Source organism: Octopus bimaculoides, chromosome 12 (genome assembly GCF_001194135.2).
Source record: "Octopus bimaculoides isolate UCB-OBI-ISO-001 chromosome 12, ASM119413v2, whole genome shotgun sequence".
NCBI classification, from domain to species: domain Eukaryota; kingdom Metazoa; phylum Mollusca; class Cephalopoda; order Octopoda; family Octopodidae; genus Octopus; species Octopus bimaculoides.
Window position 1 is genome coordinate 36,578,574 of NC_068992.1, and position 5,820 is coordinate 36,584,393.

The window sequence follows — 5,820 nt, forward strand, 5'->3', positions numbered from 1 at the left end:
TGTGTGTGTGTGTGTGTGTGTGTGTGTGTGTGTCTGTGTGTGTCTGTGTGTGTGTGTGCGCGCGTGTGTATACGTTTATATATTCGTTTTGCAAGATTCTTGATGTGAATTCGTATGTTGAAACAGATATTGTTGTATTTGGGGATGGTCATGTTGCCAGCTTAGCCAATAAAATTAGGGTTAGGGTTATATATTTGGTGTTCTCTTGCTTCAGCTTTATTTTATATTCATTGAATTGCAGTCAGATTTTTTTCGTCACACTTCTGTGACCTCATCAGTGGTCTTTTGCTTTCTTTGTTCTTTTTTGTGTCTCTCCTTACTAATGATCTACCATTTTGTATTCCTATTGTATGTGCCTTTATTTGCGCATGCGTAAATATCTGTGTGTCTATGTTTAGTAAGTGTGTGTGGGGGGATGTGCCCGCATTATCAGTATCCCCTGTTTATACACGTTTGTTTGATCTACTTTTATCTATTTTATTCATTTGTTTATATCTACTTACTTTTTCTTTTCTATCTATTTTTTGTATTACTTTAATTTAATTTATTCTGGTAATGTATACAGTTATTTAATTCCATTCATTGTATTATACTCATATTATTATCAGTCTATGGGGATCTTATTCTGTCATACGTTGTGGTGTGTTGGGGTGTATTTTAGTGTTCCATTCTAGTTTCCTAATCAGGCTAGGTTTGTCTTTTATTATGTGTGTAGCTTCCGTTATTTGTCTAAGCGTTGCGTCTGTTCTCTGTGTGTCCAAGATTTTAACTTTTATGTTGTTGAGTGATCCCCGTGTTTCTGCTCGGCGTGCTGTTATAGAATCGATGAGCTCTTCTCTTCCTTAAGTTCCATCCAATGCTTTATACCCGCTCTCCTATGCTCCCTGCTGTCTCCCCTACGTACGACGCTGTTGTCTTGTTACTGCACCGTCCCTCTGTACATCTTATATTATAGACTAGCTTTACAGTTTGTTTGTGAGCTAAATCTACATGCAATACAGTTCCTATCAGTACAGGGGATTCTACTAAAAGGGTAGGTTCTACCGATTAGGGATTTGAAAGGGTTACCTAGCCTTTCTACAACCTTAATTCTTAGCTTAAGTTTGTCTAGGGCCCTTCTAAAGCGGTACGCTTTAGAAGGGGTGGTGTCAACGAAAATGACACTCTGCTATTTGTGGCTATCACACCATGAGATGGCTTTCCCTATTTTCTTCTTAGTCCTTTAAAAGGTGTTCCATGATTTGCTCCTATAGAGTGCGCAAATAGTATGATAGTTTCAAATTTCCTCATGGCTCCTTTGTATACTCTGATCTTTTCCCTTTGGCTGTATCCTGAGAACTGCATGCGGTGAACGTAGTATTGTATGTATCGCTTTAACTCTGTTGGGTCACATGATGGACACATTTCTCATTACTCTGATGAGGTTTGCCATGGATAAATAGAATTTGGCATTGTCCGCGATAGCTGAGTTCCGGTGAATCAGGTATTTGGAGGCCATGGGTTTGGCATGGTATGAGTGAATGACTTGGGTTTTATTATTCACAGTTTCCAGTCAAAGATCTCTATCTAGTACTGGTTAGGGTGTTTCGTAGGGTAGTCTATCGTGACCTTAATACTCTGGTGGATGGAGTTAGCTGTTTGCTGGATGCTCTCCATAGTATTAGTTTCTATTTCTATTCCAAGAGCACTCTCTTGTGGGGTTGCTTTTACCACTATACTGATATGATCAACATAGCGAGAGTACATGTTCATGAGTATGGAGTTCTGTGTCAGGCGTTCTTTAAGCCTTCTGTCCCATCATACCATGAAAAGGCTGGCCACATCACCGGTGATACTAACCCTGATGGCTTCCCCCTCAACCTGGGCGTAAATTTTGTTGTTAAACTTAAAGGTGTGGCCTTTTAGGGTAGATCCTAGTGCATGTTCGACCATTTTCTTTACTTCATATTCGTTTTCGGGGGTCCGTATGGATCTGGTCCATCCACTCCATCTCTCTATAGGAGTTTTCCTAGCCATAGATGTAATTGTGGGTGGTCTACCTCTTAAGCATCTACTGGGGCAGAAACTTCTAAAGTCGTATTTGTCTAGGACAATGAATATCTAGACAAATATTTTATAATGGAATGGAAGGTTTATGATACCTATGGAGTATCTCCTTCTCCCATTATAACTATTTTTGTAGTTTCAAGGACCTGGAACGGGTCACCAATTTGTAACGTCCATGCGAAGCGAGGTGTTTTTTGTTGTATATGTATTATTATCATTATTAATTGTCTTCGTGTGGCCCTAAGCCTTTAATCTGTCTATCGTTTAGTCCCTCGTCCGTCCACTAACGGTCTCGTCTCGAGCCCGTCTCGTTTTGTTCTTATTCCTGACAAGTTTCTTGTCGGTGCCGCCAGAATGGAAGCAATATATGTCGATAATGGCTGAAATTACGTTTGACCCTCTGGCCGATAACTGATGAAGAGTTGGTGACGTTCTGTATGTAATATATTGAAAATAGCACTACTAGGCACCGCACACATCCTACGAAAAGCACGATCAATACAGTAAACATAACATTAAAACAAATCACAACACCCTCCCAAGGCACAGAGTGCTGTGCTCAGTAGTGCGGTGAATGCACGTAGTAAATATTTTAATAATAATAATAATAACAATAACAACAACAACAACAACAACAACAAAAATTCGTTACAGATTTAGGCACAAGGTCAGCAATTACCAGGTAATGTGGTTTGTTGCTTAAATCGACACATTTTAGATTAGAACTACATATTATTTACACCATTTGAGATGAAAAACAACGGTGACATGTTTCAAATATCCTGTGACCATGTGAGAAGTGTGATATAAATTTATGTGACACTATTTCTTATAAACCTATATAATGTTTAGAAAATAAATTGGTACAGAACCGATGAGCTCTTCTCTTCCTTAAGTTCCCTCCAATGCTTTATACCCGCTCTCCTATGATCCATGCTGTCTCCCCTACGTACGTCGTTGTCTTGTTACTGCACCGTCCCTCTGTATATATAGACTAGTTTTACAGTTTGTTTGTGGGTTAAATCTATATACAATACAGTTCCTATCAACACAGGGAACAAAACAACGAACAACAATAACAACAGCAACAACAACAACAATAACAACAGCAACAACGAACAACAATAATAGTTTTTCTACTATTGGTACAAATTTTGAGAGAGGGAACTAGCCAATAAGATCGATGCCGAAAGGATGGAAGGCAAAGGCAACCTCGTGGGACGTGACACAGCTAAGCATTCAGTCCGGTGAAGTAAATAATAATAATGACGATCTTTTATCTATATTTTACTCGTTTCAGTCATCAGACTGCGGCCATGCTGGGGCACCGCCTTGAAGAATGTTGATCGAATGAATCGACCCCAGGGCGTTTTTTTAAAAGCCTTGTACTTATTCTATCGATATCTTTTGCTAAACCACTAAGTTACGGGGACTTAAACACACCAACCCCGGCTGGCAAGCGGTAGTAGGGGGGGACAAACACAGAAACTCACACACACACACACACACACACACACACACACACACACACATATATATATATATGTATCAAATTGATAATAATAGTAATCTTTTTCTTTATCTTTTATTTGCTTCAGTCATTTGACTGTGGCCATGCTGGAGCACTGCCTTTAGTCGAGCAAATCGACCCCAGGACTTATTCTTTGTAAACCTAGTACTTATTCTATCGGTCTGTCTTGCCGAACCGCTAGGCTACGGGGACGTAAACACACCACCAGCTTCGGTTGTCAAGCGATGTTGGGGGTAGAAACACAGACACACAAACATATACATACACACACACACACACACACACACACATATATATACACACACACACACACACACACACACACACACACACACACACACACACACACACACACACACACACACACACACACACACACACACACACACATATATATATATATATATATATATATATATGTGTGTGTGTGTGTGTGTGTGTGTATGTATGTATGTATACGACAGGCTTCTTTCGGTTTCCGTCTACCAAATCCGCTCACAAGGCTCTGGTCGGCCCGAGGCTATAGTAGAAGACACTTGCCCAAGGTGCCACGCAGTGGGACTGAACCCGGACTCATGTGGTTGGTACGCAAGCTACTTACCACACAACCACTCCTGCTGCTAGAAAGGTGGAACGCTTCACGAATTTGCATGCCATCCTTGCGCAGGGGCCATGCTAATCTTCTCTGTATCGTTCCAATTTTAGAATATGTACCGCCGTAGCTGGTAATAATAATAATAATTTCTTAAGTAACCAGAAGATGGATTTGGTATTAATCTTTATTTTGTACAACGGTCGTTTCGACCCATCCTGCTACTGTACCTTATGTATAGTTCTCCGTTCAATATGTGTTGCATTCATGTTGCAATCTGGGTCTCGTCAGGTACATCCATACATAACGTTGTTTTGGTTATTATATGCCAGTCTGGTTAAGGAATGAAACATTGCTACAAGTTTAAATTACTATTATCTTCCTATAAAAATTGCAAACATTTGTAATATATCCGACTGCAGATGACATATATACCCATTAGTCCAAAATGTTAAATATATATGCGATAGTTTTGTTAAGCAGTATCGATTTTTTACAATTCTGTAAATAATAATAATAGTATTTTATAAACTTAAAGCTTATAGCGATCACAGCACAATAACTAAAGAAAATAGTCTAATAATAGGGCATATGATCCCTCGATAGAAAAATTTAGGCTTTTTTTCCCCGTACGCGTGGAACTGGAATCCACACTTTGTTTACGTGACCATGTGTGCTACTGGTTATATACTTCACTAAGACAGGGAAATCACCGAGTGTTTTGTTGCCAGAGCTTGTGTTTTGGAGAACACTGAAATTCCCACAAGTTGCTTGGCTCTCGAGGTATGCTGAATGTCGGGCATTTTTTTCTTTCAGTACACCTTTCGCGTTCATCTGACTAGCCGTCTCCGGCCGTTTTTTTTTTTTGTTAATAAAATCACATTTATAAATTAGTCTTTTTGTGTGTATCGGCCTCGTAAGTGGGGGATGACTATGTCAGCCCCCTATTCATCCAGCCTGATTAGTGTGGCCTCTAGTTCTAGACATATGTGATATTTTAGGATATTCATCTTGTATAGTTCAGTGCCTTTAGCAGTTGGGCTGGGAATGTATCGTTGCTGTTATTATTGTTGATGTCATTGTTATTCACGCTGGAAATATTGTTGCCATTTATGTTTCCGAAATAACTGTAATAAGGAGGATATAGAAGGCAGTCGAAAAAGCCAGCTTCTATATATGGTTGAAACGAGAAGACCCAAAACGGTTTGAAAGCCATAGCATGCCGATGTTGAAAAGACTGGAATTGTAACCCACGTAGAAGAATTGCAAAAGATTTATCGTCATTTAGCTTCATGAACGAAAATGAATAAGAAGGAACTGAAACAGAAATATCAAAAGCAAATTACAAACTTTTATTCATCATTTATTTCAAATGATGTTTTCAGTTATTGGTTAATGTATCGTCAAATTTTGTCGATTTTCATTAATTAGATCATATATGTGATGTAAATTAAGCGAAATTGTAATTTAACGTTTAAAATATTTTTTAATTTATATTAATTTATTTTGGAAAATACGTCTTAGGCGTGAAACTTTTCTTGTGTTTAACAACACTTCATCGCAAATATTGAAAGCCTTAGATGTATAGATGCTTTGATAAAGGTTTCACACACACACACACACACACACACACACACACACACACACACAC

General features: G+C 38.8%; 1 non-coding gene across 1 annotated transcript; it reads right to left on the minus strand.

The window, feature by feature from the left end:
• Positions 1–4,199: 4,199 nt before the first annotated feature.
• On the minus strand, positions 4,200–4,306 carry LOC128249221 (U6 spliceosomal RNA). The gene has a single exon (XR_008265339.1). It is a non-coding gene; the product is annotated as a U6 spliceosomal RNA (small nuclear RNA).
• Positions 4,307–5,820: the final 1,514 nt, after the last annotated feature.